This window comes from Herpailurus yagouaroundi, unplaced genomic scaffold (genome assembly GCF_014898765.1).
Source record: "Herpailurus yagouaroundi ecotype Mexico unplaced genomic scaffold, PumYag 181, whole genome shotgun sequence".
Taxonomy (NCBI): Eukaryota; Metazoa; Chordata; class Mammalia; order Carnivora; family Felidae; genus Herpailurus; species Herpailurus yagouaroundi.
In genome coordinates, this window is record NW_024412412.1 from 33,962,831 (window position 1) to 33,984,879 (window position 22,049).

A 22,049-nucleotide genomic window follows, 5' to 3' on the forward strand; every position below is an offset into this window, starting at 1 on the left:
ACTGAGGCTCCTGAATTTTTTTTTTTTTTTAACTACAGCTTGCAGAGCCATAAGATATATGACCACAGGGAACGGCAGGAATCAATCAATTAATAATGGGTTCTAAACACACACACGGTTCCTAGCACTGGCCGGCCAGACATTGCAGGGATAAAATGAGGCAAAATACCATTCCTTCCCTCTGGAAGCTTGGCATGAAGTTAGGGAAAACAAAAACAAAAACGAAAACGAAAACAACCTTAACACATCAGAAGAGAGATAACAAATACCAGGTAGCAAACGAAATGAAGATGTTGAATCCACAATCCGGTGCAAGTATAGCATTTCTCCAGGTGTTCCAGCTGTTCTTACACTTTCTGCTCCCCCCATTTCCTGCTGTGTCAAGTGTCCCATAGCAAATTACCCTGCAGAGAGGAAATGTTACTCAGTCTCACATCACTGGACTCTATCACACTCTCTCACACACCTGCTCACAGCCTCACATCCCTCATACACCCGTCATCACCCACAAAACACTCCCCTCCTCTGACCTGCACATCAGTCTATAAATTCATATCCTCGTTTTTCCGTTTGGCTAAGACGTCCCCCCCCCCCCCCACAAACACGCAAACCCAGAAGGAGGAGAAGATGGCACCTTTTTTAAAATACTGGGGGGGAAATGCACCAACCACAGTTCTGGCTTTTCTTCCTTTGGAGTAACTGTGAGGAGAAATCAAAGTCCACAGGGATAATGACCCAAAGAGCGGAAGAGCCTTAAGAAGGGAGGACTTCCTGCTAGAGACAGCACCTTCCTGGGGGTCAGAGGGCCTGAGTTTGAAAGATGATGTTAATACCTTCTCCCGGTATCATCTGAGGCCTGGGCACTGTGACTTTGAGTTTTCTTATGTTTCCAATGAAACTAATGAACATCACATCTCCTCTTTATACCTCATGAGGTTATTACAATTTTTCAATGTAATATGTAATACGGCAAATCATTCTATAAGATTCAAATAGTCAACGGGTTAATAGCTATATGAAACCAGAGGCGAGAGTCAAACTATTTACTGACTGATGTCAGTAAGCTCTTAAATCAGTCAGTAAATCAAATCCTTGGCACGGACTGGTCAGAGAGGACACTTAGCCCCCAAAATAAACTCTGTCTAGTGGTACAGGGGCTTACCAGCAGAACACCAGGCTGTCTTTGTGGCTCCCCGTAGAGTGTGGGGAGTACAAAACACAAAGACACAATGCCTTCTCTGGGGCCCGCCCTGTTCAAAAAGAAGATATTCATCCCGGCACACGTAGATGCCCACTGGTAAGATGATTTTTTTTTTTCGCCACGACTTAAAATCTAAAGACAGCATGATCGTAATAAAACACTACTAAACTGAATTACCACACAATTTTAACAGTCCCATTTGCCCCCACGCTTAAACGTTTAGAAGGCTGCGGCGCGCTTTCACCTCTAAACCGGAAAAGTAGCAAACGACTCTCTCCCTAAGTGCCCTGTCATTGTCAATGCCAACTGAAGTTTGCTTCCTTCGGGCTAATGATCAAAGAGGTTGTACACACCGGAAGATACCGCTCGCTGTTACCCTAAATCGGATCTACAGCTCTCTAAGCCAGGGGACTTCAGAGTAACTAATAACGTCAGATGTGTTCTCCTCTGAAATTTAAAAAGCAACTTTCGGCCCCGTAAATGCCTAAAAGCCCCACTGCTAGGACTGATGCATATCTAGACGTGTCTGGCAAACCACTGCACTGGATTTGCCAGCTGTCTGTTCGAATGAGGGATGAAGAAACCTCCCGGGGGAGAATTCATTCCAAGGGAAGAGAAGGTCAAACAGATAAGCATGGCCTGTGGGGTCAGGGAAGGGACAAGTCCAAGGTCGGCATGGTGTTTGTCACTAGAATTTGAGTCCTGTGGATGTGGTGCGGATAGGTGGCTGTGAGAGGGAGAATTTGGCGTTTTCAGCTCTTAAATTTGGGGCCATAAACTGCACGGCTCTGGTAAACCTCTAACCCCCCGCATACAATACCACCGTCATTCCACCCACCTCGGGACCTCAAGCTCTGTAGGACACTGTGACATCCAGAGGGTGCAGCAGTACTCGGGAGAAGCCCCATGAGTGCCCAGCAGATGGCAGCGGTGCCTGGCCCAGGTAGCAGAGTCCGTGCATATCCTACACGCCGCGAGAAAATTGTTCAGTGCCCAGAGGACACCACATGACCGCTCGCTGGACCCCAGAGCACAGGCTGGAGGGGTTGCGAGGGAAGGGAAGCCCAAGATTCTGGGATACACATTGATTATTGAGAATGTTGGATTGCCTCCTCCGTCAGGACTCGGTAGCCTGGGATCTCGCCCCTTGTCGAACTCCTCCCATTTCCTAGGTGTGTTTAAAGGCCATCTCTAAGCCGATGACTTCAATCTTGTGTCACCATCCCAAACCTCTGTAGTGCACTCCAAACTCCTGTCTAACTGGACACTAGGTTTATCGCCATGTGGATACCGAACGGAAAGTGTTGGAAACTGAACTCCTAACCTTCTGCCCTCAAAACCTGCCCCTTCCTTATCCCCACTCATGGGACTGTCTTTCATCCTTCCGAACGATCAGGCAAAAAATTTTGCCATCATCGTTACCTCCTTTCTTTTCCTCACCTTCACGTCTAATTCATCAGCAAATACTAACCTCCGGGAACTGCTTAAGTGTCTTGGCAGCTTCTACTTTTGGTCTAAAGAACCACATCTCTTTTTGCCTGGATCACTTCAACACATCAAAGCGTGGAATTGGAACTCAAACGCTTATCTTTCTGGTGCCAGAAGACAGGAGGGAGAAAATAAGCCAGCAAGTTGGTTTCCATTAAAAGTCTGAAATGAGAAAACTCATGAAATGACCTCTATAAGGACGTGCGTGTCACACATCCCTCAAGGAGAATTCATGCGACACGGGGTCTCTCCTGTGAAAATCTTACCGTTGCTTCAGGGTTCAGTACACGTCTGTCCTCACATTCCATTTTTCTTAACAACACTAGCCTGTAAGAGGCATCTTCCGGCCCTGAAACCCCACAGCATTTACAGTACATATAGTTTATCCAGCATTTGATTTCATTCTATCTTGGATTGCACACTAATCTTCTCATGTGTGTTAATTTTGTTGTTCCAGCTAGAAGATGAGGCAGAGGTCTTGGCTTGAGCCAAAAGTGGGATTTGGCTGTGACTGAGGCCTGGCCCATAGATGATTAATAGGTGTGGCCATCATAAGTTATTTGTATACTAAGTTTTTGCTTAAAGAAAAATTTCAGTGGGACACCTGGGGGTCTCGGTCAGTTAAGCCTCTGACTTGATTTTGGCTCAGGTCACGATCTCACGGTTTGTGGGTTCGAGCCCCATGTCCCGCTCTGCACTGGCAGGGTGGAGTTTGCTCGGGATTCTTTGTCTCCCTCTCTCCCTGTCCCTCCCCAACTCATGTTCTCTCTCTCTCTCTCTCTCTATCAAAATAAATAAACAAATATTAAAAAAAAAAAAAAGAAGAAGAAGATTTTGAGCACGTGGGTGTGTGCATTCCAGAGTGCGTAAGGGGAAGGTTGGGAACTGGGGAACGCTTGGTGTCTGACTTCAAATATTAGTTCCCTGCTCAGCCTGTGGATTCAGGTCTGAGCCCAACAGAGAGGAAATCTGCTGAGGCATTATTTTCTTGGACAAGCCTTGAGGGAAGGGAGCTAAGCTGTTCTGCTTTGATGTCTACGTGCCCAAGAGAAGCAGAGAACAGGTGAGCCAAGCACACTTACCTGACTACCTGCTCCTTACGGTCTCAGGCCTGGCAGGGAAGCTCAGGGAGGGTCAGGGTTCCCAAAAGCAAATTTGGATCCCATTAAAGAACCTTTCAGACCTCCTTCAAGGACACGTGGGCTAACGTGCTTCTTAGCAGTTGACGTTGGCAGATTACACAGTTGGGCTGGCTCCTTCTTAATCTCCAAGTATAGTCATTTGTACAAACTTCTCCTCCTCTCTGCCACTCTGGTACCTCCCAGGTTGGTAAATGAAGGACGGAGCAAGGGCACCCTTGTCAGATATGACACCCCAGGAGGGCACTGAGAGAAGTGGCAGTGGTCTGTGACTCTCCCATGTGACATCAAGCACACGGGTGGGAAAAAAATGAGAAGGTTGTTCACAGGCACTCACAAAATGCGTCCAGCAAGGAATATCTTGGTGGGGCATTGAGGATAGTGGGGAACTGTATGGGATTTTAGCTTCCTACCTTTTTCAGGGAGTTAGCCTGATCTGGAGGAATTTAAATTATTACATTTTTCGGTGGCCTTGCTGAATCCACAGACAAGCGAGGCATGGGGAACCAGAAGCCAGTGCAGATTCCATAGGTGGAAGGCCCAGGGTGTTCACTCATCTGGAGTGTCCCAGACCATCAATAGAGTGGTCAGATTTTTCAAAAATAGAAATAAGTAACAGGTGTCCTTTTGAATCAGAGCTATCAGAAGACAACATGGGGGTCAGATCCAATTTCTAGTAGTGGAATTGGGAAAGCCATAAACATCATTGAATTTAATTTTCCTTAAAAAATGTATATATATATACATATATATACGTATGTACATATGTATATACACATATACGTATGTATATATATATATATATACATACATATATACATATATATACACATATAATTGTACTATAATGCACTGTATCAGGATACTGACGATTGGCTGAGCGGTCTAAGGCACCAGACTCAAAACTGTAACGCACTGTAAACTTAAAATATTGTTATTCACATAATAATGTATCTATACACATAACCTAAGATTGAGGATCAGGACAACAGTTGGAATAATTTAATTTTTTTTTCTGAATTAACCTCTTTAGCTAAAGATTTATAACAAAGCACAGTTGGTTGATTTTCCAAGCCACCTGGCCTAACCTTATTAAATTAAGTTAAATTGAAAAGAAGTCCTAAGAAATAAGCTCTTGGCCTTAGCGCATACTTAAGGCCAGTTCCTCATTGGTGAAAAATGCCCCGCAAGCATGGGTGCCTCATCGAAAACAGACAGGAGAAAACCAGAATTTGTAGGTTACCTTACTACTTATAAAATCAAAGATATCCCAGGTAAGTGATCTTGTCTCTTATCCTGTTCAGTGTCTTAATTCCAGATGATGCTTTATATTCTTTGAACGTTTTTGTGTCACTTGGCCTCTTCATCTGCTCTCATTTGTCACTCTCCCAACTACAAAAGTTAAAGGACCCTGCTCAGTGCCCTCTTTCGCTGAGACATTGACATCTTCTGCAAGGAGAGGCAGCATTTCTTAGACTTTGGTTTCATGGGGAAGAGATCGCCTGGTGGCTTTTCCGAATACTGTTATTATCACATTTTCCAACCTAGAGAAATTAACCACAGCTCACACTTTGGTTCGGGCAGAACATACAGAACAGTGGAATACTCTGTTCCCATCAGGAATTTCTCTGACCAGGTCATTCAGTTTGGGCCATAATCTCAACGACATTTCAAAGTGCTGAAAAAAAAAAAAAAATCACACTCTACCTTACATGGATCTTTTATTTTTATTTCTTTTGTATTAATACGTAATTAACATACAATAAGACACGTAGATCTTCAGAGTGCTCGGTTTTTAATTAACGTACAATAAGACATGTAGATCAGTTTTCACATCTGTATATACCCCCTCACCAGCCGAAACAAGGTATAAAAGTGTGGGTATTAGACAAATTCATCAGCAGCACCAAGGACAAAATCGTAAATCTGGGTTTCGTACAGCTCCTCCCTGAGCTAGCTTTTATGCCCCACACAGTAGATGTCCTGAGTAAATGAGATTCAAGTACAATTTGTAAAGAAAAGAATCTCAACACGGAAACTCATCAGGCCAAGTCTGATGCTAATTTGGATGTCAAATATTTCGTAAATGTGTACACATCCTTAGATATTTTCTGATTACAAAGTAACTCGTGTTTATTGCAAAAACAAAAAATCGGAAAATACCAAAAACTCTTAAAAAGAAAATACAAAAGGCACTTTTACAAATGTAAACTGTTATGTCTTTGTAATAAAAAGAAAAAGATCATCCACAATCCTATTAAGCAGACAAAATCACTATTAACTCTGTCTTACAATCTTCTTTTAAATACACATTTGATAGGTAGATATTAGTATGTGTGTGCTTTTTATTTAATTTTTAAAAAATGTTTTTATTTAGTTTTAAGAGAGAGAGAGAGAGCACAAGTAAAGGAGGGGCAGAGAGAGGTGGAGACACAGAATCCAAAGCAGGCTCCAGGCTCCGAGCTGTCAGCACAGAGCCCGACGCGGGGTTCGAACTCGTCAATCTCGAGATGGTGACCTGAGCCAAAGTTGAACGCTTAACCGACTGAGCCACCCAGGTGCCCCGGTATTTTTTTTTTAACGGGATCTTACTATGCATATGGTTTTATGTTGCTAGGTGAAATAAGGAGTTTCTGACTTGAAGTTCAGCCCCCACTGCACACGCTTCACATCTCTCATCATAGAGACTGGAGCTCACCGGAGAAGACAGGCTTAACGGCAGATCTCAAGGCCACCTCGCCCAGGACCCAGCCTCGGGAGACATCTGCCACCAAGAACCCCTCATGAGCCTGTTCAGCATTTTGTAACCCGCCTGGAAAACTGACAGGAACCTTCTGAATGTCGAATTCAAGACTTGTAAAACACTGCCGGAAATTTAGGTAGCAATATGCATAAGTGTCTGTCTCCTGGCCAATTACTGAGCTCCCCATGTGAGCAAATGCTTCTCAGCAGTTCCTCGCATGAGATGTTTGCTGCTGATGCCATAATCGTCTGCCTGCGTGAAGATCAGTGTGGGGCTAAACGAGCATTTCTAATGCTGTCATCGAAACTCAGTGTGATTCTGAGATTGGGCGCCGAGGAATTGGATTTCCAAGACAAAACGACTGCAGTGTAAACCGACAAGATAAATTTCTATGGGCAAATTTACGCAAGGTCATTATTTTACCTATTGCTTTGGTTAGTGTTTTCACAGGCCTTCAAGCCCCATGTTTCCAACTTACTGCACCTTCAGTATGAAATCTCTTTTTAGTTTTTGCAAAGAAACATTAGCTTTTGAATCTTCAAGTAACACTCCCCCAAACTATAGATATATTTCCCCTCTTGAATAGAGCAGAGATCCCAAGAAGAATAAAGTAACAAGAGATCCTCTCCAGGCACTATGTGAGCCCGGGGGCTGTGTTAACAAAGGGAGGGGAGGGGAGAAAAAAAAAAAAAAGAAAGAAAGAAGAAACTGATTCCAAGGATATTCAGCAGAAGAAAGCCTGTGATTCAGCAAAAGAAAGCCATGGACGATTTTGTTCAGCTCACAGACATGCGGATCACTGCCGCTGGGAAAAGACAGCTCCCTAATCTCAGGCTTCTCAGCCTGCCAGCAGCAAGGAACATTACTCATAGCTATTCTTTCTTTTTAGGAAATCCAGCTCCAAGGGACGATCCCATGCTGTCTAAAAGAAGCTACCTATGAAGAAAAATGAGAACAATTAAGCCCTCAATCGGTACAAGAAACTTTTAACAGCTGAGACCCGGAAACGAAAATGGAGATAATGCTAATGATTATGTTTTATAGCCTCAACTTGCCTTACATCTGGAAGGGTTCCAAAGCCCTCAGCAGGTTGTCACATTGATAGAAGGGGCCCCTGCTGAGACGCAGCTGCTTCTGGGGAAGAGTCGGCATCTGGAGAACAGCTGCATATCAATCCCTGACATACACAGAGCAGGAAGGCCAGAGGAGCCCTCTGCAAGGGCGCCCCTTCTACCTGGAGCCTCCTTCCTTGGCTCCAAGGATTCAGAAAGGCTGAGGCATCACATTTGCTAACTAACAGAAGTGCAATAAAAGTTTAACTATCAGTAAGCTTTGGGGAAGGAGACGGTCCGGACAGTGAAGCTTTCTACTTAGCCGAAGGGTTCTTGACACATTTTTAAGCACCCACTTTTGCTTAACATTACAGATGAAAACTTAATCTAACATGTCTTGTTGGCTTCTCTGACTTTCCCACTTCAAATTAACCAGAGAGCCCTGATGTTACACTTTGAATTCATCCACTATCCATCAACGTGAAAAGATTTATGATGTCTCAGTGGGCTTTTGTCACAGAGAAGCTTCCAAAGCATTCTCTGTGTATACCGTTGTGCACGTGTTTACGTGCACGCGCTCACACACAGGCTTAGGGAGAGGGCGGGGAGAAGGGAGGGAGAGAGAGAAAAATGACATTGTGACAGGAATTAGCAGACTGCATTGCGAGTGCCACCCTTCCATTAACTAGCAGTGTGACCTTGAATTAGTCACCTCAACTCTGCGCTAAAATGAGGAAGGCTCATTAGATGTTCTTTAAGGTCAAATATTAATGTTGGTAATTAAGAATTATATTACTCCAAATTCCTTTCTTCTTCTTCCTCCTTTTCTTTTTTTTCTTTCTATTATTTTCTCTTTCTTTCTTCTTTCATTTTTCCTTCCTCCCTTCCTTCTTCCTTCCTTCTTCTTCCTTCCTTCTTCCTTCTTTCTTTCTTCCTTCTTCCTTCCTTCTTCCTTCCTTCCTTCCTTCCTTCCTTCCTTCCTTCCTTCCTCCTTCCTTCCTTCCTTCCTTTCAAATCCTATAATAACATTATTAGAACACCTCCTAATGATCCCATTTCCTCAGTTCCCCACCCCCCCCCATGTGTTAATTACATGTTGGGAAGATAGGAAAGAGAGAGATCGCCATGGACCAGAATAGCCTGGAAAGGCTTCTTGGAAGCAGCATATCAGAAGCTGTAAGATTCGAATTAAAAGCAAGGGTTAAGGAAGACAAGCTAGTTGCGACTGCAGTATGTACAAAGGGAAGGGCACAGGATACATCTGGTCTGCACAGACAGGCACACGCAGACCCAGCGCAGGGGTCACGCCCTTGGATACCCCTAGGAACAGCCGAAGCAGTCCAGGGCTCTACAGTAGGGAGAGTGCAGACTGTAGTGAACTAGAGAGCCTGGACCCAGCCTCAGGACTTCGATGGAAATTTTATAAAATATCGACTGAGCAAAACAAAGAGATCTCCAAGCAAGATAAGCCCATAAGACCACAGTTGGTGACCTGGCATAATTATTTAAATGGCTTGTGGCTTTATTTAAAAAAAAAAAAAAGAAAGAAAGAAAGAAAGAAAGAAAGAGAAGAAGAAGTAAAAGGAATCAAAATTGCATGGCCTTCATAAAAAAAAAATAAGTCAACTTAAGGTCTTGATGAATAAAACATGATGAGGTTAATTTTAAATCCCTTTTATGCTATCTGTCTCCTGGAGAATTTTCCATTGTCCTTGTACAATAATGTAAGTTATCACATTGGGGCTTTTTTGCTCATCTATAAATAGCTCCTTCACCCATAACCCAGGGATGACAGTCTACTTTTATTATTTAAACACATCTCCCACTATGAACAAGCTATTTCCAGGAAGTCCAAATTTCGCAGCAATATTGCTGTCAGTTAGTCTGAGATGCATATGTTGGGCAAATGTTGCAATAGAGACCGTTTCTGTGCTGAGCCTTATTGTGATTCAGCAAAAGAATGAAAAATGAGAAAGAAAACTGGCACCGTAGGGCTAGAAAGAAATCTTGGCAGCCAGTGCTAAGAGTAATTACCAAAATCGGGAGCCAGAAGCGTTCATGTTTGTTCTTCAGAGGGTCCCCAGGACTGAAGACAGGCCAAGAGAGAAACAAAACCGTATTGTAAGGATCCAGATTGATCAACTCTGTTTACAGTTAGTTATTTGCTTCTGGAAATTCAATGATCCCTTCTAGGAGAAACCTGGTCTAGGAAAAGAGGAAGCTGCAGCCGTCAGAATATTAGAACTTCCATTCTAGAGGGAGGCTATTACTAAGCTGGAGCTACAAGCAGAGAACTGTAGGCAACAGTGTTGGCAAGACTCAGCTGAGGGCACCCTCTGAGGCAGTCACCCCCCACCAAGCACCCCACTACCGGCCACATACCCGAGCCACATTTGGCTACCTACCCAATACCGCAACAGACTACGTTCAAGGCTGGGCCCAACACTGAGAAAGGCTTGTGGCTAATAATGGATGTGGATTTGTGAACAGTTCTGGATTGGATTGAGCTCTTAGGTCAGCCTTGAGAAACCCAGCACCTGACCACTGAGGTGCCGTCCCAGACTGCCAGGCCCCTCGCCGTGTCCCAGAAATCTGCTCACCAGCAGCCTCAGACAGACAGCCTCTCCCTGGAGCCTGCCCCAAAGTAAAAAACATAAAATAAAACCAAGAATGCATGATTAATCCAGAATGAAGTTACCTCCTTTCCCAGAGACTGGTGTCCCGTCATCCACCAGAGAAGAGAAATATCTCCAGAACGCAGCTAACCCAGGCATTCGCTGCCTCATTCTGACACTTTCAAATGTCCTCTGCCCCAGTGTGGCAGTTGAGAGCTCGGGCTCTGGAGTCATATACATGCCCTGGGATAAAATCCTGGTTCTGCGGCTAATTGTAACTCAATTCCTTTCTGCCTCAGTTTCTCCCCATCTACAAAAAGATGCTATAGTATCACTACCTCCTCACAGAGCTACTGTGAGGGTGAACTGAGACAAGGCATGGAAGCCCGGGAACAGGGCCTGACATATAAGCGCTCAGTAACAATTGGCCATTCTTACTTTCATCGTCTTTCAGGGGAACCTCGAGACGGAGCTCTGTCCGAGAGACTGGCCTGCCACACTCAGCTCTGTTGGCTGTCGTGCTCGATTACCATCCCCTCCAGCATTTCAGCCTCACAGGGTTAAGTGCTTCTGCTCCTCTGACCTCTCTGCCAAGCCTCCCTCCCCTTCCAGACCTTTCTGTCCTGCCCTGTGGAACCCCTCTTCTATGGGATAATTTTTCTACCTTTCCTACAATCTGCCATCATCTTGGGTCATTTATGCATCTGTATGAATGCTGGTACCTACAAACATCAGATCTAGGATTGCAAACTTCGATGTCACCCAGAGCAAAGCAGGGAATAGGGGTGAACAAGACAAGCCAACCTAGCAGTGTAATGAGACGGCATGTAGCAGCATCGGCAATGGCATTAACTGAGAGGGGCAGGGAGGGAGCAGGCTAGAGACTTGAAAGCACCCCATCTCGACACAAGCAGGATATGCCCCAGGAGAATGCAAATTTCTAGAGAAAATAGAAATGCAGGATTCTTCAATGTTGGCAACTGTTTCAGCTTAAAAAAAAAAAAAAAAAAAAAAGCAGAATGCAGGCCAAATGAAATAAGTCTATGGGCCAGATTCTGCTCTTGAGCAGACAGGTTGGAAACAATGCCTCAGCTCCCTGTTTCCTAGGCAGCATCATTTTCTCTTGAGCTCTACGTTATCTCTGCACCGTCCTCTAGGTCTGTCTTCCGATCCTGTTTTCATCTGGGAGGTTCTTACACATCCCCCCTGACTCCTCACTTCATATTGCGAGGGTAGTATGATTTCCTACTTTTTACATAATTCTTTTAGTATATTTATTTATTTTGAGAGACAGAGAGAGAGAGAGAGAGAGAGAGCACAGGCAGAGAAGGGGCAGAGAGAGGGAGAGAAATGATCCCAAGCAGGCTCCGCGCTGTCAGCACAGAGCTTCATATCCCATGAACCGCGAGATGGTGACCTGAGCCAAAATCAGGAGTCAGACGCTTAACCGACTGAGCCACCCAGGTGTCCCGTATAACTTCCTGTGTTTAGCTTCCCATTTACTCATCTAGAGTTTCCTCCAGGCTGTAAGCATGACAGAGGCAGGCACCTCGCCTGTCTTCTTCACCACCATATCCCCCTCACTCAGCGGAGTGCCTGGCACCCTGGAGAGGCTTGGAAAACACTTAAAAGGAACCAAAAATTAATCTGTCAACCCCTGCTTTGCCCTCTAACCTCAATGCCGAGATCCACACACATCCTAGATTCTGCCTTCACCCGGATAGACCCTCGGAGGCTGAAATTTGCCACATCTGTGGCGGTTTTAAAAATATATCCATAAATTCTCCCTTCGAAAGAGGTGGAGCTCACTTTTCCTTCCGTTGAGTAGAGGCAGGATTTAATGGCTGCTTCTAACAACAGAATGCAGCAGGAGTGTGATATGCCCCTGCCAAGATTAGGTTATAGAAAGACCGTGTTAGTCCATTCGGGAAGCGACAACTTCCCACAGACCGGGTGATTTACAAACAACGGAAAGTGATCGCTCACGGTGTCGGAGGCTGGAAATCTAAGACCAAGGTGCCAGCCTGGTCTGGTGAGGGCCAGACTTGTCGCATTGTCACGGAGTAGGGGTTAGGGAGCTCTTTGGAGCCTCTTTTATAAAGGCATTCACCCCATTCACGAGAGCTTCACCTCATGACCCAGTCCTACCTCCTAATCTCTTGGAGGTTAGGTTTCAGTGTGTGAATTTTGAGAGGACACATTCAGGCCCTAACAAAGACCATGGCTTCCTCTTGGGCTCAGGCTCTGCCTGCCTCCGTCTTTCCCTCTCCCTCTCCTTCCTCCTCTTGCCCCACCCACCCTTCTGCTTCTCTCTGGCCTCACTTGCTTTGGAGGAAGCCATGTTGTGGCAGTTCTGTGGAGAAGTCCACGTGGCAAGCAACTTCAGCACCTGCCAACAGCCCTGCGAGGGAGTGGAAGAGGATCCTCCAGACTCAGTCAGACCTCTAGGTAGCAGCATCCTGCACTTGCAGCTGGACCGAAACCATGAGACACCTGCGCCAGAACCTTCCAGTTAAGCCACTCCCTGATTCCTGACCCTGAGAAGCCGTGCGATGCGTTGGCTGTTTTAAGACTACACTTTGGGATTCTTTATTACACAGCAAGAGATAACTGATAAAACACCTCAAAACGGAAATAATCATTATCCCTCCTCCTCCCCTTCTCCCTCACTTTCCAAACTTAATCCTCCTCTGATGTCCCCTGGTTCTATTAATGGCTCAATCCTTTCAAGTTACAAAGGCTACAAAGTCAGGGTCCTTTTTGGATCTCCTCCATGCTTCCCTGCACTCCCTCTCTAGTTGACAGTCCGGACTCCGGACTAATACGGCAATATCCACTACTCAGTCCCCACTCTCTTTTCCTTTTGCCACTTTCCCACTCCACGCCCTCCTTACTCTTCTCCTGAGCGTCCTAACTCATTCTTTTAGCGTTGATTTTTCCATAACACATCAGCCAGACTTCTAAGGAAATTTTTATTAAAATAGGTCATTTTCATGATCAAAAACTTTAATAGTTTTCCATCATGAATGGAAAAAAGCCAACTGTCTTAGAACAATACAACCTGACCTGAATTCTCTTTCCAATCTTACTCTCCACTGCCATTTTTCATATATTCCAAGCTCATGCAACAAACACTTCTGGAATAGTGTTATGGTTTGTTGATACTTGTTCCAGTTATCCATTGCAGCTTAAATACTACGTCTTAGTAGTATTTAGCGATTTAAACAACCACTTTGGTTCGATCGTGATTCTAGGGGTCGGAAATTTCCACAAAATTTGATCGGTTTGTCTCTGATCCACTCAGCATCGGCTAGGCTGGAGGAATCTTACTTCCGAGGTGGCTTCTTCACCTACACATCCGCCACCTTGGTGCCCCTTGGCCCTTCTTTCCACAAGGCATCTCTCCTCTCAGAGCTCCTCCCCGTGACTTGGGCATTTTCCTGGCGGTCTCAAGATAACCTAGTGGTTATCCTTTTTTTATGGTGACTAGTTTCCAAAAGGGAGTTTTCTAAGACTAAACATTCCAAGTGACTCAAACTTCTCATGACTTCTTCTTGGGAGTCCTGTAGCATCACTTGTTTATGGAATGAGTTTCAGGGATAGTCCAGATTCAAGAAGAGAAGCCTTTACAAGAGTGTGATTAAGTTTAGGTGTTATTCTTTGAGCGGGGTGGGGTTATCTTTGAAGCTAAGTACCACTGTACTCTTTATGCCTGGGGGAACCCTTAGGATAATTTGGAGATATTGGGAGGAAAGTTCCAAAAAGCAAGACAATGGACAGCTATTAATACCTACATAAGCTTTTATTTTCCTTAGAACTCAGGAGGAAGAAGTGGTGAAACACATTTAAAAAATGTGCTGCCGCTCCTTTTTTAGAGAAGAGGGCAGGAAAGAAGCACAAGAAATGGAATTGGATTTTAGGAAAACAAACTGGGGACAGAAATACAGCAGGTTCATCCAGAGCGCATACCTGATCGACCTACCCACATACTATCTCTACTAACTAAAATTTCACTTTAGATAGTAACTTTTCAGTCCATTTATAGCCTGGGTAGAAATGGACCAAAGTCTTCCTGTCCATTGCAAATCTAAATCAAATCACTCTTAATACCAGATGAGCCCCCTCTCATCCGTCCAGCTGGGACACGCCCGGCTCACTATGATTCTTTCTTTCTTGCAACATATACAGTTCATGTCTTAATCACACAGTGTGTCACAAATCTTTGAGCATTGTCATCATATGTTTTAATGGCATCAGAAAAAAAAAGTCGGGCAGGAATGGCAACGAGATATCATCTGAGCTGATTCTTTTGTTTTGAGGTGGGGACAGAAAGGCTCAACATGAGATTGAGTCGCTTGAGCAAGGTCACGCCAGAGTCAAAGAGCTAAGCTGATCTCCAAGTTCCATCTTTAATGCTCTGTCCCCGTCAGAGTACGTATGTTCATCAGTCTGGTTTCTCCAGGGTTGGGGTGGGGGTGGTAAAAATCTCTTTGAAAGTTAAAAATTCCTTCTTTTTTTGTCTCTGGCATGTCTCTTAGCAGGGTAAATGGTAAGAGCTCAATATGTACTATGATTTGGGGACTGGAAGATAAAGTACATCCCCCTTTCGTCCAACTATAAAATCGGTCAATGAGGATGGTGCTGGAGTTAAGCCATGTTTTTCTGGCATCCGCCCAAAGAGTAAAGAGAGGCTAAAGATCCCTGAAAATTGAATACAACAGAATCTAAACATCCAAATGATTTGTGATAAGATCTACACCTGAGATGGGGGGTATCTATTGAAGGTGAGGAGAGAGCAGCAGCCCCATATCTATGGAGCCCATGGTGGGAGGAAATGGGGCAGTCACCAAAACACAGCTGTGCCCAGCAGACGAGGAGTCCAGAGATGAAGACTCCCACGAGTCCTCAGGAGTATCTGGGGGACACTAGCGGTAGATTGGGCAGCTAATTTCCCACACCAGTGCAATAGATGTCTGTCGAATTGTAACTGGAGTTACACAAGATCTAACTTACATTGTAGATGCGGCCTCATAACCATGATTCATTCCCCTTACCACTCTTTGACCGTTGGTAGTGAATATGGCCTTCAAACCATTTATTCAATAATGCGAGGACCACTTATCAGCTCTCATGACTGTTTCGTGTCAGAACCTGTTGTGATTTGTCAGTCACCTTTATCACAATCTGGGAACTGTGACCCACCCTTCAGATACCTACCTTGTTAGTCTCTCGTTATGGCTCTTTTATCCTGCGTGATGTTACGGCTACTGTGTTCTTTGCTTATCCCACGGGATGAAAAATCCATGGGAGGCAGAGAGTAAGACAGCACAGCATCTTCAACAGTGCCCTGCAAATTGAGGAATTCTCAATAAATCTTTGTTTACTTGAGACGGTGCTGTCCACGTCCACAGATGTGGCTTCAAATCGTGGTTCTGACATCTAGTACTGTGTGACTTTGGGCTAATTATGTAACCTCTGTCAGCACTAGTTTTCTCCTCTGAAAGATGGGGTAATACTATCTCCCTCATCCATTTCTTGTGATGATTCATCGAGAAAAGAAATACACGCAGGGGCGCCTGGGTGGTTCGGTCGGTTGAGTGTCCAACTCTTGATTTCAGCTCGGGTCATGATCTCACAGTTCGTGGGATAGAGCCCTGTGTGGGGCTCTGCACTGACAGCACGGAGCCTGCTTGGGATTCTCTCTCTTCTCTCTCTGTCCCTCCCCCCTCCACATGCAAAGCATAGTGAATAAAGCATAGAATCTAATGAATAAATGAGGTGAATAAATCAAGCTATCATTATTTTAGGCGTGTGGGGCATGTTGTCTGTTCACCACGAGCCAGTCATCTCCCTCCCCCATCCCAAGAAGCAGGTCTAATCCTAAAGAACTTGGAGGACTGAGAACATTCCTGGCTCGCCAACACCAAAGCGCAGGCATGGGAACCATTATGAGCTTAAAAACTCATGTTAGCATTCATCCTTCAACTGGGCACACTAAGAAAGACATACCTCCTTGTTCTAACATAAACCCACCGCCATCATGTAATGAAGGAAAACCACCCAAAATGTGTTTCCTACACGAGCCCACGTGTTGGCTGCAACCTTTCGAGAGCTCTATTAGCAACACAAATTCTACATATCCTGCCAGGAAGGAGATCAAGGAACAGAGTCAAGGGAGGGACACATTTGATTTTCCATGTCTCCTGCTGGATCCTTCTTGTTCCTGCAGTTCAGGCAGAGTCTCGAAAATTCTGACTTTCCGGGGCGCCTGGGTGGCGCAGTCGGTTGGGCGTCCGACTTCAGCCAGGTCACGATCTCGCGGTCCGGGAGTTCGAGCCCCGCGTCGGGCTCTGGGCTGATGGCTCGGAGCCTGGAGCCTGTTTCCGATTCTGTGTCTCCCTCTCTCTCTGCCCCTCCCCCGTTCATGCTCTGTCTCTCTCTGTCCCAAAAATAAATAAACGTTGAAAAAAAAAAAAAAGAAAAGAAAATTCTGACTTTCCAACTCCTATTCATGAAGGATTTTTTTTTTCCTTTTCCCCACTGCACCAGAAAGGTCCTGAGCAAGCTTGAACAAATTGACTTCCTCCTCAGGTTTTTTGGTGCTGAACACAGAAAATCTCTTCCAGTTCATTTTCTCTCTCTCTCTCTCTCTCTCTCTGATCCTGTCTCTTTCTCTCCCTCCCTCCCTCCCTCTCTCTCCCCCCGCTTCTCCTTCTCTCTCTCTCTCCCCTTTTCCCCCTCTCTCTCTTTCATCCTGTTTACCTGTCTGTCTGTCTCTCTCTCCCTCTCTTTCTCTTTCCTTCCCTCTCTGTCTCCCTGTCTCCCTCTCCCTCTTTCCTTCCGCCTCTTTTCCTGTCTGTCTCTCTCTCTCTCACTGTCTCTTTCTCTCTCCATCGCTCTCTCTCTCTCCCTGCCTCTCTCTCTCTCTCACTGGAAACAGCTGACTTCTCCATGGTACACACAGCAGAACTCGGGGGCACCAGGCCACTGAGCCCTTCCACAAACGCCCTCCTCGGTGGCTTCACGTTCTCAGCCACTCCAACCCTGTAAGTTTCCAAATGACTTGAGGTTTTGAAAGCAAATGAAGCAGCGAAACTGCTTCAGCTGCTAAATTCTTCCTGGATCCATTGGGAAAGGACAAAAACCTGCCATACATGGCAATCTGAGTTTTGCAGACACTTTCCTTTCCTTTTCCATATGAAGTCACTTGCTGATCCCAATTTCCTTGGGGATCGAGATCAGCTATGCGCTGAGTATATATAAACAGGTGCAAAGCCCGCCCTTATTGAGCCATAACCAGATAGCGATACGTCTGTGGCCTTTTGTCACTTGCGGGCCATCTTCATGGACATTCAGCTCACTTGATTATCACACCATGTCAGGGAGAGCACGTGTTATCGTCCCTATTTGGGGCGTGGACCTGAGGCTCAGGTTTTGCCCCATGTCAACACACTGTCCAGTAGAATACACTTGCCCAGAGACTGACACGGACCCTCATGTGCCCGCAGAAGACATGACCATTTCACTTGCAGTTCTTCATGTGTTTATCTATAACCCGCCGTCGTCTGCACTGCTCCCAACTTCTGATCGTCAGATGCCTTGTGTTTTTTCCAAATTGGTGTCTTAAGGAAGATACTAAAATAGATGCTCCTTTAATCCTCGAGATGTTCAGATCCAGGGAGCCTAATAGCCCGCCAGCCATATCCCTTCCTGTAAGTCACAGAGAGTCACACTTTGTAATCTCTCTTAGACGAGAGAGGAAATACTGCCTTGTCTCATCAGAAATATGCAAAAATGAAGGGAAGGAGACAACCACATCCAAAATGGCTACAGAAGAAAAGTCGATGTGATCGCCGCAGGGCAGAGAATCTGTCTCTCCCAGAGGGGTCACACACAATCAGATGCCCCCATTATTTTCATTTTTAAAAATTTCCGTTAATGTTTATTTATTTTTGAGACAGACAGACAGAGCACGAGTAAAGGAGGGGCAGAGAGAGAGGGAGACACAGAACCCGAAGCAGGCTGCAGGCTCTGAGCCGTCAGCACAGAGCCCCACGCGGGGCTCGAACTCACGAACCACAAGATCATGACCCGAGCCGAAATGGGAGGCTTAACCGAATGGGCCCCTCAGGTGCCCCAGATGGCCCCGTTATTTTATTTTTTTTTCAACGTTTATTTATTTTGGGGGGACAGAGAGAGACAGAGCATGAATGCGGGAGGGGCAGAGAGAGAGGGAGACACAGAATCGGAAACAGGCTCCAGGCTCTGAGCCGTCAGCCCAGAGCCCGACTCGGGGCTCGAACTCACGGACCGCGAGATCGTGACCTGGCTGAAGTCGGACGCCCAACCGACTGCGCCACCCAGGCTCCCCGGCCCCGTTATTTTAATATGAACTCCTCTTCTCAGTCATCTCTGAGATGTCCCCTCTGAGACATGGGCCCTTTGGGGATGGAGCCGTTCAACCAGGTGTGCAACAAGCCTTTCAGAGGACATCACTTGCTGCCTCTTGCTGCCTCCGCTCTGCCGTCCTTGCACTGGGACACTGGAGGCTGGCCAGTTTCTAAAAGCCTCGAGAAAGCCCAGACACTTTAATAAGCAAATGAACCACAGCCAAAATGTGGCCGAAGGTGATTCGAAGGTGCGTTATTGGGGCGCCTGGGTGGCTCCGTCAGTGAAGCGTTCGACTTCGGCTCAGGTCATGATCTCCCGGTTTGCGAGTTTGAGCCCCAAGTCGGTCGGGCTCTGTGCCGACAGCTCAGCTCAGAACCCGGAGCCTGCTCCGAGTTCTGTCTCCCTCTCTCCCTGCTCCTTTCCTGCTCACACTCTCCCTCTCTCCCTCTCTCAAAAATAAACATTAAAAAATTTTTTAGAAAGCAAAGGTGTTTTATCTGTTAAATACATTGACAAGCCTATGGTAAGTTTCTTCCATATAACATTTTGTGGTGATCCAGGCTGTGCACAAAGGTACACAAATGACCACAGTAATTTAAAACATAATAAAGATAACTCCCAGTCATGAGGCACTTATTCTCTGCCAAGCACTGCTTTACGTATCTTATCTCCGGTCCTCATAATAATCCTGAGAAGTGGATGGCGTGAGCACCATTTTACAAACAAGGAAACTGAGGCCAGAGAGATAGCCCGAAGTGACACCTGCAACATGAAGTCATGCCGCTCAGAAGCCTGTGCTCTCACTCGGGCATGTGGTGGGAACGGGTGCTTCCGGATGCTGTGTTGACGTTAGGCCTGGTTGGCCGATATTCAGCCGGCAGAATGATACGGATGCTGGGGTTGTAAAACATAAGTATGATAGGTGTCTGGCTTGTGAACAATCCTGAGTTCTCTTTCTAGAACAAATTTCATAATCAGTCATGTTTGGGAGAGATTAGGGATCATTCAGGCCTTTCTTTTCTTTCTTCTTCTTCTTTTTTTTTTTTAACTAAATTAACCTACTTTTTCTTTCCAAATGTTCTATCCAGTAGTTCCCATAGATGAGAGAAATGAATACATTAAACAGATATGTTTACCTCTAGCTGTATCCCAGGGGGCTACTGGAGGGACATTCAATCCCTTCAATGATTTTCAAGCTTCTTTGGAAACATTTTTCCCTGTGGATGTGAAACCAAGGTCATAAAATTTCAGAGCGAATGGACAAATTGAAATACAATCTGCAATTCACCATCTGGCATCTACTTAATAATGAGGCTGGGGAAAGGAAAGAAAAGCAGAATATTTAAAATTTTCCCAGATAAACCAACCTGATAGACAAATCCTTACTGTTGGCATCTATGCCACGGGACTCTGTGGAATAACGGCCAGTCCATCCCTGCCTGACACAGCAGGGAAGCGAATGGAAGGATGGTCTGGTTCCATCTCCACCCTGGCACTGACCAGTTAGGAGATATTGGACAAACCACCAACACACCTCGACGTCTGTACCAGTACAATAAAAAAATGTGATGACATTTATTTCTCCCCACAAGAACATTCTTACGTTTATAAGTACCCCCGGCAGCCTATTTGGCTACAATTCTCATTTATTCACACAGCCATCACCTTCTTACGAATGTCTGTTAATGGGCTAAGGCTGAGGAGTCACAACTGGACCATGTGATTATGTACTAGGTAGTGTTACGAAGGACAAAGACTTTTGTAGAAAAGATGTTGGAGCTAGCTCACGTGGAGGAGGACAGCAGGTGAGAATGGAGAGGAAGACACCCACAGTCAAGGGAATTACTAGTGTTGAGGTAGTAAGAACCAGCTGATTAGAAAATACCAAAGTGTAAGAGGCAAAGAAGAAGGAACCACGGGAGCTTTGGCATTGCTGATCATGACCGTTTCTCCCTCTTACCAGTAGCCATCCGTGTTCAAATGCCAAGAGGAACACTCCATGTGATTTTGAGTAGATTCAAGGACAAAGCAAGGGAATGAACCAAAGCATACAGTTTCTAGAAAGCAATTGTATTGCTTTCCTATGGCTGCCATGAGTATCCCCTCACAAACCGGGTGCCTTGAAAGAACAGGGATTTATTGTTTCATAGTTCTGGAGTCCAGATATCTGAAATCAGGGTTGATTCCTTCCGATGGCTCAGGGGGAGAATTTGTTCCATGCTTTTCTCGTAGCTTCTGATAGCTCCCGGAAATCTGTGGTGTCACTTGGCTTGTGGACACATCATTCCAATCTCTGCTTCCACCTTCATATGGCTTTCTTCCCTGTGTGCCTCTGTCTACCCTTTCTTCTTCTCATGAGGATGCCAGTCACTGGACTTCAGGTCTACCCTAATCTTGTATGACCTCACCTTACTTTAATTATATCTGCAAAGACCCTACTTCCAAATAATGGCACATTCTAAGATTCTGGGTGAACAGGGATTTGGGGAGGATACTAGACAATCCATTACAGCGAATAAACCATGAAGTTCTTCTTCTTGTTAAATTCCACTGGGCGGCAGCCACAGAGCAAATCACAGCAGTCCTTTGGGGTTATAGTTCCTTCTTTTTTAATGTTTCTTTATTTTTGAGAGAGAGACAGACAATGTGTGTGTGTAAGCGGGGGAGGGGCAGGGAGAGAGGGGGCAGAGGATCCAAAGCGGGCTCCAGGCTGACAGCAGAGAGCCCGCTGCAGGGCTCAAACTCATGAACTGCAAGATCATGACCTGAGCCGAAGTCAGACACTTAACTGACTGAGCCCCCCAGGGGCCCCTGGTGTATATTTCATAGCAATTCCTTATTTACTTTGTGTCTTCTCCCATAGACACAGAGCTCCTCAACAGGTAGGCCAATTTCTTATTAGCTTCTGTATCCCAGGGTTTAACACAGTGCCTGACATATTGGAAGGCACTGGATGAACATTTGCTGACTGAATGAATGTTCACAGGAACAGAATCTCTAAGCCCTGCATCGTTTCACTGAAACTTCTGTGTGAACCCAAGATCCCCGGGTTCTTACTACTTTAATGGCTGGAATTATTCAGATCATCGGCATGCCTTTCTTTTCTTTTCTTCAGGAAGGAAACAAGGAACATGAGTCAATTCGTGGGAACACCCCTCCTGATGGCAGAGACCAAAAATTCACGTGACTCAATTGTGGCAATCAAAGGTCTTGCAGGGTCCTGCAATTTTAAAGTAAGTTCTTTGTTGCCATATCCTCGTTTCTTCCCGGATATCTATTTTGGGTCTTCCACTCCATTCCAGGAACCCCAGCACAGCCTGCTAGATTGTCTGAAACCTCGCTGTGCTGGGTACGAACGCTCGCTTCCTTTTCTTGAAGGATGTTTGGGTGGGAGGTAGAAGGAGAAGCCGCAGACGTGTC

At 45.5% G+C, this 22,049-nt stretch overlaps 1 long non-coding RNA gene across 1 annotated transcript; it reads right to left on the reverse strand.

The window, feature by feature from the left end:
• Positions 1-265: 265 nt before the first annotated feature.
• Positions 266-20,216, reverse strand: LOC121039990 (uncharacterized). The gene is made up of 3 exons (XR_005795078.1): positions 19,766-20,216; positions 15,456-15,585; positions 266-404 (listed from the first exon to the last, which is right to left on the reverse strand). It is a non-coding gene; the product is annotated as an uncharacterized LOC121039990 (long non-coding RNA).
• Between the last annotated feature and the right edge of the window lie 1,833 nt (positions 20,217-22,049).